This window comes from Prionailurus viverrinus, chromosome C1, assembly GCF_022837055.1.
Source record: "Prionailurus viverrinus isolate Anna chromosome C1, UM_Priviv_1.0, whole genome shotgun sequence".
Classification (NCBI taxonomy): Eukaryota; Metazoa; Chordata; class Mammalia; order Carnivora; family Felidae; genus Prionailurus; species Prionailurus viverrinus.
The window spans coordinates 35,400,650-35,409,702 of NC_062568.1; the positions used below are offsets into that span (position 1 = coordinate 35,400,650).

Below are 9,053 nucleotides of genomic sequence, written 5' to 3' on the forward strand. Positions count from 1 at the left end.
TGTGTCATTTACAATTTTTAAAACCATTTATAGTTTCATTCTGATTAGTCTGTGTTAAAGAAGACTCACCGCATTTTGTAGCATAACCAGAAGATGACTGAATGCATCCTAATAAAACATTGAAATGCTGTAGTAATACAAAATCTTTCTTTGCACCCATGTTATAATTACAGTTCCTTTAGATTTAATCCAATGCAATCATAACAATTAGATGTTATTCATTAAATTTTTTATTTGCAATTGAGATAGATAATAATGCAATGGCCATTTTTACTACACTCTTGAGCACACCTGTTTCAGTGTAACATCTATAGTAAATAAAGACAAAATATAATTTACCTAGGGTTTATTTGAGCTTCATTTTAAAATTATTTACTCATTAAGCCAAGTAAATTGAGAGTTTGTTAGGTGTTTAGATGTAAATGTGGTCAGAATTTCATTCTTCACATTATGAAAACAATGCATAAATATTTTATGCATCTCTGGGTATGTATAGTAAGATTTTTAAAAGTCAAATAATTATCCTAAAAAATCCAAAGTGGAGGGGGAGAGAGAAGAAGGGAAGGAAGAAAAAAGGGAAAAAAGGAAAAGGAAGAGAGGAAGTAACAAGAAAAGAAAGAAAACTTAAAGGGAAAGAAAAGTAGAAAGAAAAAAATGGCAGGAAAGAAAACAAAGATTGAACAAATGAAGGAGGAATGGAAGAATGAATGCTCTATTCTAGGTGCTTTCATGAAAATTATTGTATTTAACTGTGTAAAGTAAACCTGGTTGTCTTATTTTTACATTTGGGAAGCAGAGTAATTTAAGAGGGGCAATCAACATTACAATTCTCATCCACTCTAGAGTTGAGATTATTTTATGTCTCCAATATAAAGTTAAGTAAATACTGTCTTTTATTCACTGTGCCCCTTAGTGAGAAAAAGATAAAAATGCCAAGGTAAAATGTGGACTAAATCACCTAAAAGTGTTGAAAATAATGACCTGCCCTAATCTGCAAGTCAAGATTGGAGAAATCTTAATTAAACTCAGTCATAGCAAGATGGCTATAAAAGTTTTCATACAGACATGAGTTTGTATTAGAAGCAAAGTCTGGTGTCAGTGCCTTAAGTCCTATTTTCTACCTCTCATTAGATCTTCTCTGACCTCAGTCTGTCTAGCCCCAAGACCATGCTAGTGTCATAGTTGTAGTGATAAAGAAGCTGGGCTCAAGTTATTTATATTCCTTTTTCATTTTCTCATATGCATATAGTGGGTAGATATGTCAGAATAGTAAGCGATGCAGAGTTACAGTACAGACTGATGTAGAACGTTATCTATCTCCACCACTTAATATTTTCAAGACTGTAGTGGTTATCTGAATGACGACTGAGCATGTGCAGTGAAAACCCACTGCAGTATAGAAAACCCTTCCCCATTCACCCTGTTTTGAACTTTCAAAATAATTTCCTGAGAAAAATTTCAAAATTTTTAACGACCCTAAAAATAAGCAAACAGAAACAAGCCTCATTTGGATGAGCATAATAAATTGGCAGAAAGAATAGGTGGGACATTTCTGAGTAGATTTCCTCAGGTGAGTTATTACACCAAAGAGAGAAGAATGAAGAGTGCTGCTTCCTTTATCTCCAGTGTAGATAAGATAGGTTCCAACAGGATCTTAGAAAGTTTTAAATGTTCTCTGCTTTGGGAGACATCATAGACTTGTGTCTGACTCACCGCTGAGGACAATAAGGGGAGTGAACTGAGGGTAGGGAATAACTGCACTCCCACCAAAGGCTGGGCAAGAGTGCAGTTATTGTAGATGTGGGTGTCTCTGGGTAGAGAAATGCCTCTTGGCCAAAGAGATCTCCTATAGGTGAAGAGTCTTTAATAAGGAGAGTCTAGAATAGAGTGGATCACCATATCCAGGAAAGCATGAGGATGATGAGAGGTACCAATGGAATGAAAGCCATACTCTGCTTAGGAGAGTAACACTTGCCAGCCTTCTGAGAATTTTCATTTCCTATCTCTAGCAGCTCCCTCCCTTTCCCCTTCTGTGGATCCAATCTCAGGTGAGTGGGGAATAAACAATGGAGGTTAAAAGATAACGTAAACACTGTCCTGAAGTAGGTTGCCAGCCAATTATTGACCATTGCTGGGGCAAAGTGAGTGGCTTTCCATTGGGTAAAAGTTGGTTGATACCTTGGACTGGGCCATTTTAAATGCTGTATCTGTATATCGTACTGTATATCTTAAAGTGGCCAGGGACCTGTGTATTGTTTAAGAGTGTACATAAAATAATCCTGGAGCTTGAAGAACTTTAGTAGCAGGGGAAAACCTTTCCACATTGAATGAATTACAAATGGACAATAGAAATAAAATAAAACTGGACTTTGATGAGATCCCAAACATCATGTTTATTCCTTACAGCAAAAACACTAATATTCCTAAAGGTAAATTTTTTTTTGAGAAATAAAGTATTTTATTTTATTTTTTCAATATATGAAATTTATTGTCAAATTGGTTTCCATACAACACCCAGTGCTCATCCCAAAAGGTGCCCTCCTCAATACCCATTACCCACCCTCCCCTCTCACCCACCCCCCATCAACCCTCAGTTTGTTCTCAGTTTTTAACAGTCTCTTATGCTTTGGCTCTCTCCCACTCTAACCTCTTTTTTTTTTTTCCTTCCCCTCTCCCATGGGTTTCTGTTAAGTTTCTCAGGATCCACATAAGAGTGAAACCATATGGTATCTGTCTTTCTCTGTATGGCTTATTTCACTTAGCATCACACTCTCCAGTTCCATCCACGTTGCTACAAAAGGCCATATTTCATTCCTTCTCATTGCCACGTAGTATTCCATTGTGTATAAACCACAATTTCTTTATCCATTCATCAGTTGATGGACATTTAGGCTCTTTACACAATTTGGCTATTGTTGAGAGTGCTGCTATAAACATTGGGGTACAAGTGCCCCTATGCATCAGTACTCCTGTATCCCTTGGGTAAATTCCTAGCAGTGCTATTGCTGGGTCATAGGGTAGGTCTATTTTTAATTTTCTGAGGAACCTCCACACTGCTTTCCAGAGCAGCTGCACCAATTTGCATTCCCACCAACAGTGCAAGACGGTTCCCATTTCTCCACATCCTCGCCAACATCTATAGTCTCCTGATTTGTTCATTTTGGCCACTCTGACTGGAGTGAGGTGATATCTGAGTGTGGTTTTGATTTGTATTTCCCTGATGAGGAGCGACATTGAACATCTTTTCATGTGCCTGTTGGCCATCCGGATGTCTTCTTTAGAGAAGTGTCTATTCATGTTTTCTGCCCATTTCTTCACTGGGTTATTTGTTTTTCTGGTGTGGAGTTTGGTGAGCTCTTTATAGATTTTGGATACTAGCCCTTTGTCTGATATGTCATTTGCAAATATCTGTTCCCATTCCGTTGGTTGCCTTTTAGTTTTGTTGGTTTTTTCCTTTGCTGTGCAGAAGCTTTTTATCTTCATAAGGTCCCAGTAATTCATTTTTGCTTTTAATTCCCTTGCCTTTGGGGATGTGTCGAGTAAGAGATTGCTACGGCTGAGGTCAGAGAGGTCTTTTCCTGCTTTCTCCTCTAGGGTTTTGATGGTTTCCTGTCTCACATTCAGGTCCTTTGTCCATTTTGAATTTATTTTTGTGAATGGTGTGAGAAAGTGGTCTAGCTTCAACCTTCTGTATATTGCTGTCCAGTTTTCCCAGCACCATTTGTTAAAGAGACTGTCTTTTTTCCATTGGATGTTCTTTCCTGCTTTGTCAAAGATGAGTTGGCCATACGTTTGTGGGTCTAGTTCTGGGGTTTCTATTCTATTCCATTGGTCTATGTGTCTGTTTTGGTGCCAATACCATGCTGTCTTGATGATTACTAAAGTCTGGGATTGTGATGCCTCCTGCTTTGGTCTTCTTCTTCAAAATTACTTGGGCTATTCAGGGCCTTTTGTGGTTCCGTATGAATTTTAGGATTGCTTGTTCTAGTTTCGAGAAGAATGCTGGTGCAATTTTGATTGGGATTGCATTGAATGTGTAGATAGCTTTGGGTAGTATTGACATTTTGACAATATTTGTTCTTCCAATCCATGAGCAGAGAATGTCTTTCCATTTCTTTATATCTTCTTCAACTACCTTCATAAGTTTTCTATAGTTTTCAGCATACAGATCTTTTACATCTTTGGTTAGATTTATTCCTAGGTATTTTTTGCTTCTTGGTGCAATTGTGAATGGGATCAGTTTCTTTATTTGCCTTTCTGTTGCTTCATTGTTAGTGTATAAGAATGCAACTGATTTCTGTACATTGATTTTGTATCCTGCAACTTTGCTGAATTCATGTATCAGTTCTAGCAGAATTTTGGTGGAGTCTATCGGATTTTCCATGTATAATATCATGTCATCTGCAAAAAGCGAAAGCTTGACTTCATCTTTGCCAATTTTGATGCCTTTGATTTCCTTTTGTCGTCTGATTGCTGATGCTAGAACTTCCAACACTATTAAACAACAGCGGTGAGAGTGGGCATCCCTGTCATGTTCCTGATCTCAGGGAAAAGCTCTCAGTTTTTCCCCATTGAGGATGATGTTAGCTGTGGGCTTTTCATAAATGGCTTTTATGATGTGTAAGTATGTTCCTTCTATCCCAACTTTCTCAAGGGTTTTTATAAAGAAAGGGTGCTAGATTTTGTCAAAGGCCTTTTCTGCATTGATTGACAGGATCATATGGTTCTTCTCTTTTTTTTTTTTATTAATGTGATGTATCACGTTGATTGATTTGCGAATGTTGAACCAGCCCTGCATCCCAAGAATGAATCCCACTTGATCATGGTGAATAATTCTTTTTATATGCCGTTGAATTCGATTTGCTAGTATCTTATTGAGAATTTTTGCATCCATATTCATCAGGGATATTGGCCTGTAGTTCTCTTTTTTTACTGGGTCTCTGTCTGGTTTAGGAATCAAAGTAATACTGGCTTCATAGAATGAGTCTGGAAGTTTTCCTTCCCTTTCTATTTCTTGGAATAGCTTGAGAAGGATAGGTATTATCTCTGCTTTAAACGTCTGGTAGAACTCCCCTGGGAAGCCATCTAGTCCTGGACTCTTATTTGTTGGGAGATTTTTGATAACTGATTCAATTTCTTCGCTGGTTATGGGTCTGTTCAAGCTTTCTCTTTCCTCCTGATTGAGTTTTGGAAGCGTGTGGCTGTTTAGCAATTTGTCCATTTCTTCCAGGTTGTCCAATTTGTTGGCATATAATTTTTCATAGTATTCCCTGATAATTGTTGGTATCTCTGAGGGATTGGTTGTAATAATTCCATTTTCATTCATGATTTTATCTATTTGGGTCATCTCCCTTTTCTTTTTGAGAAGCCTGGCTAAAGGTTTGTCAATTTTGTTTATTTTTTCAAAAAACCAACTCTTGGTTTCGTTGATCTGCTCTAAGTTTTTTTAGATTCTATATTGTTTATTTCTGCTCTGATCTTTATTATTTCTCTTCTTCTGCTGGGTTTAGGCTGCCTTTGCTGTTCTGCTTCTATTTCCTTTAGGTGGGCTGTTAGATTTTGTATTTGGGATTTTTCTTGTTTCTTGAGATAGGCCTGGATGGCAATGTATTTTCCTCTCAGGACTGCCTTCGCTGCATCCCAAAGCATCTGGATTGTTGTATTTTCATTTTCATTTGTTTCCATATATTTTTTAATTTCTTCTCTAATTTCCTGGGTGACCCACTTATTCTTTAGTAGGGTGTTCTTTAACCTCCATGCTTTTGGAGGATTTGCAGACTTTTTCCTGTGGTTGATTTCAAGCTTCATAGCATTGTGGTCTGAAAGTAAGCATGGTATAATTTCAATTCTTGTAAACTTATGAAGGGCTGTTTTGTGACCCAGTATATGATCTATCTTGGAGAATGTTCCATGTGCACTCGAGAAGAAAGTATATTCTGTTGCTTTGGGATGCAGAGTTCTAAATATATCTGTCAAGTCCATCTGATCCGATGTATCTTTCAGGGCCCTTGTTTCTTTATTGACCGTGTATCTAGATGATCTATCCATTTCTGTAAGTGGAGTGTTAAAGTCCCCTGCAATTACCACATTCTTATCAATAAGGTTGCTTATGTTTATGAGTAATTGTTTTATATATTTGGGGGCTCCGGTATTCGGCGCATAGACATTTATAATTGTTAGCTCTTCCTGATGGATAGACCCTGTGATTATTATTTAAAGCCCTTTTTCATCTCTTGTTACAGCCTTTAATTTAAAGTCTAGTTTGTCTGATATAAGTATGGCTACTCCAGCTTTCTTTTGGCTTCCAGTCGCATGATAAATAGTTCTCCATCCCCTCACTCTCAATCAAAGGTGTCCTCAGGTCTAAAATGAGTCTCTTGTAGACAGCAAATAGATGGGTCTTGTTTTTTTATCCATTCTGATACCCTATGTCTTTTGGTTGGCGCATTTAATCCATTTACATTCAGTGTTATTATAGAAAGATACGGGTTTAGAGTCATTGTGATGTCTGTATGTTTTATGCTGGTAGTGATGTCTCTGGGACTTTGTCTCACAGGGTCCCCCTTAGGATCTCTTGTAGGGCTGGTTTAGTGGTGACAAATTCCTTCAGGTTTTGTTTGTTTGGGAAGACCTTTATCTCTCCTTCTATTCTAAATGACAGACTTGCTGGATAAAGGATTCTCGGCTGCATATTTTTTCTGTTTAGCACACTGAAGATCTCGTGCCAATCCTTTCTGGTCTGCCAAGTTTCAAAAGAGAGATCAGTCACGAGTCTTATAGGTCTCCCTTTATATGTGAGGGCACGTTTATCCCTTGCTGCTTTCAGAATTTTCTCTTTATCCTTCTATTTTGCCAGTTTCACTATGATATGTCGTGCAGAAGATCGATTCAAGTTACGTCTGAAGGGAGTTCTCTGTGCCTCTTGGATTTCAATGCCTTTTTCCTTCCCCAGTTCAGGGGAAGTTCTCAGCTATAATTTCTTCAAGTACCCCTTCATCACCTTTCCCTCTCTCTTCCTCCTCTGGGATACCAATTATGCGTATATTATTTCTTTTTAGTGTATCACTTAGTTCTCTAATTTTCCCCTCATACTCCTGGATTTATCTCTTTTTTTCTCAGCTTCCTCTTTTTCCATAACTTTGTCTTCTAGTTCACCTATTCTCTCCTCTGCCTCTTCAATCCGAGCCGTCGTGGTTTCCATTTTGTTTTGCATTTCGTTTCAAGCGTTTTTCAGCTCCTGGTGACTGTTCCTTAGTCCCTTGATCTCTGTAGCAAGAGATTCTCTGCTGTCCTCTATACTGTTTTCTTTAAAAAAATTTTTTTAACGTTTATTTATTTTTGAGACAGAGACAGAGCATGAACGGGGAAGGGGCAGAGAGAGAGGGAGACACAGAATCGGAAGCAGGCTCCAGGCTCTCAGCCATCAGCCCAGAGCCCGACGCAGGGCTCGAACTCACGGACTGCGAGATATTGACCTGAGCTGAAGTCTGACGCTCAACCGACTGAGCCACCCAGGCACCCCCTCTATACTGTTTTCAAGCTCAGTGATTAATTTTATGACTATTATTCTAAATTCACTTTCTGTTATGTTATTTAAATCCTTTTTGATCAGTTCATTAGCTGTTGTTATTTCCTGGAGATTCTTCTGAGGGGAATTCTTCCGTTTGGTCATTTTGGATATTCCCTGGAGTGGTGAGGACCTGCAGGGCACTTCCCCTGTGCTGTGGTGTTGGTGGGCGGGGCTGCAGTCAGACCTGATGTCTGCCCCCAGCCCACCGCTGGGGCCATAGTCAGACTGGTGTGTGCCTTCTTTTCTCCTCTCCTAGGGGCGGGATTCACTGTGGGGTGGCGTGGCCCATCTGGGCTACTTGCACACTGCCAGGCTTGTGGTGCTGGGATCTGGCGTATTAGCTGGGGTAGGTAGGCAAGGTGCACGAGGGCAGGAGGGGCAGGCTTAGCTCGCTTCTCCTTAGGTGATCCACTTCAGGAGGGGCCCTGTGGCAGCGGGAGGGAGTCAGATCTGCTGCCGGAGGTTTGGCTCCGCAGAAGCACAGAGTTGGGTGTTTGCACGGAGCAAGCAAGTTCCCAGGCAGGAACTAGTTCCCTTTGGGATTTTGGCTGGGGGATGGGCGAGGGAGATGGCGCTGGCGAGCGCCTTTGTTCCCCACCAAACTGAGCTCTGTTGTCCGGGGCTCAGCAGCTCTCCCTCCCTTTGTCCTCCAGCCTTCCCGCTTTCTGAACAGAGCTGTTAACTTATGACCTCTGAGACGCTAAGTCTCGTTTGCTGTCGGAACACAGTCCGTCTGTCCCCTCCGCCTTTGCCAGCCAGACTCAGGGGCTCTGCTTGGCCGGCAGGCTGCCCCTCCGCCCCAGCTCCCTCATGCCAGTCCGTGGAGCGCGCACCGCCTCGCCGCCCTTCCTACCCTCTTCCGTGGGCCTCTCGTCTTCGCTTGGCTGTGGAGACTCCATTCTGCTAATCCTCTGGTGGTTTTCTGGGTTATTTATTTAGGCAGGTGTAGGTGGAATCTAAGTGATCAGCAGGACGCGCGGTGAGCCCAGTGTCCTCCTATGCCACTGTCTTCCCAGTCTAAAGGTAAATTTTTTATTAACAAAATACCATGCCATTGTATGAATGATTCAGATAACTCAACATATCTGTATTTTGCCATATGATTTAAATATTGACATGGATTAGAATGGTTTGCCTAGCATGGTATAGTCATTGTCTAAATTTTCAGTATGTCCCTGATCACTGCTATAGATGTTTGAGTTTGTCCTTGCCTCCCTCCAGTTTTATCATTGTTGGGCTTTCTTTTTCCTTTTTTTTTAAATTTCTTTTTTAACTTTTATGTTTCCTGTAGACACCTAATCAAGATAGCTTGACTTTGTCTTCATTGCTCCCTGGATTTTTAGGTTTCATATTTCTCTCCTCTTCCTTGAATGCATCTATGCCTCATTAATTTAACATTTCTCTACCTTTTATATCCAATATTAAAAATTAACCTGAAATACTAGGAGATTAGTCAACATATAAGGAGATATTTGAAAGGCAG

The 9,053-nt window shown here is 40.0% G+C and overlaps 1 pseudogene; it reads right to left on the reverse strand.

Moving 5' to 3' along the window:
- LOC125171594 (60S ribosomal protein L21-like) overlaps positions 1-8,469 on the reverse strand; it is a 76,293-nt pseudogene extending 67,824 nt beyond the window's left edge.
- Between the last annotated feature and the right edge of the window lie 584 nt (positions 8,470-9,053).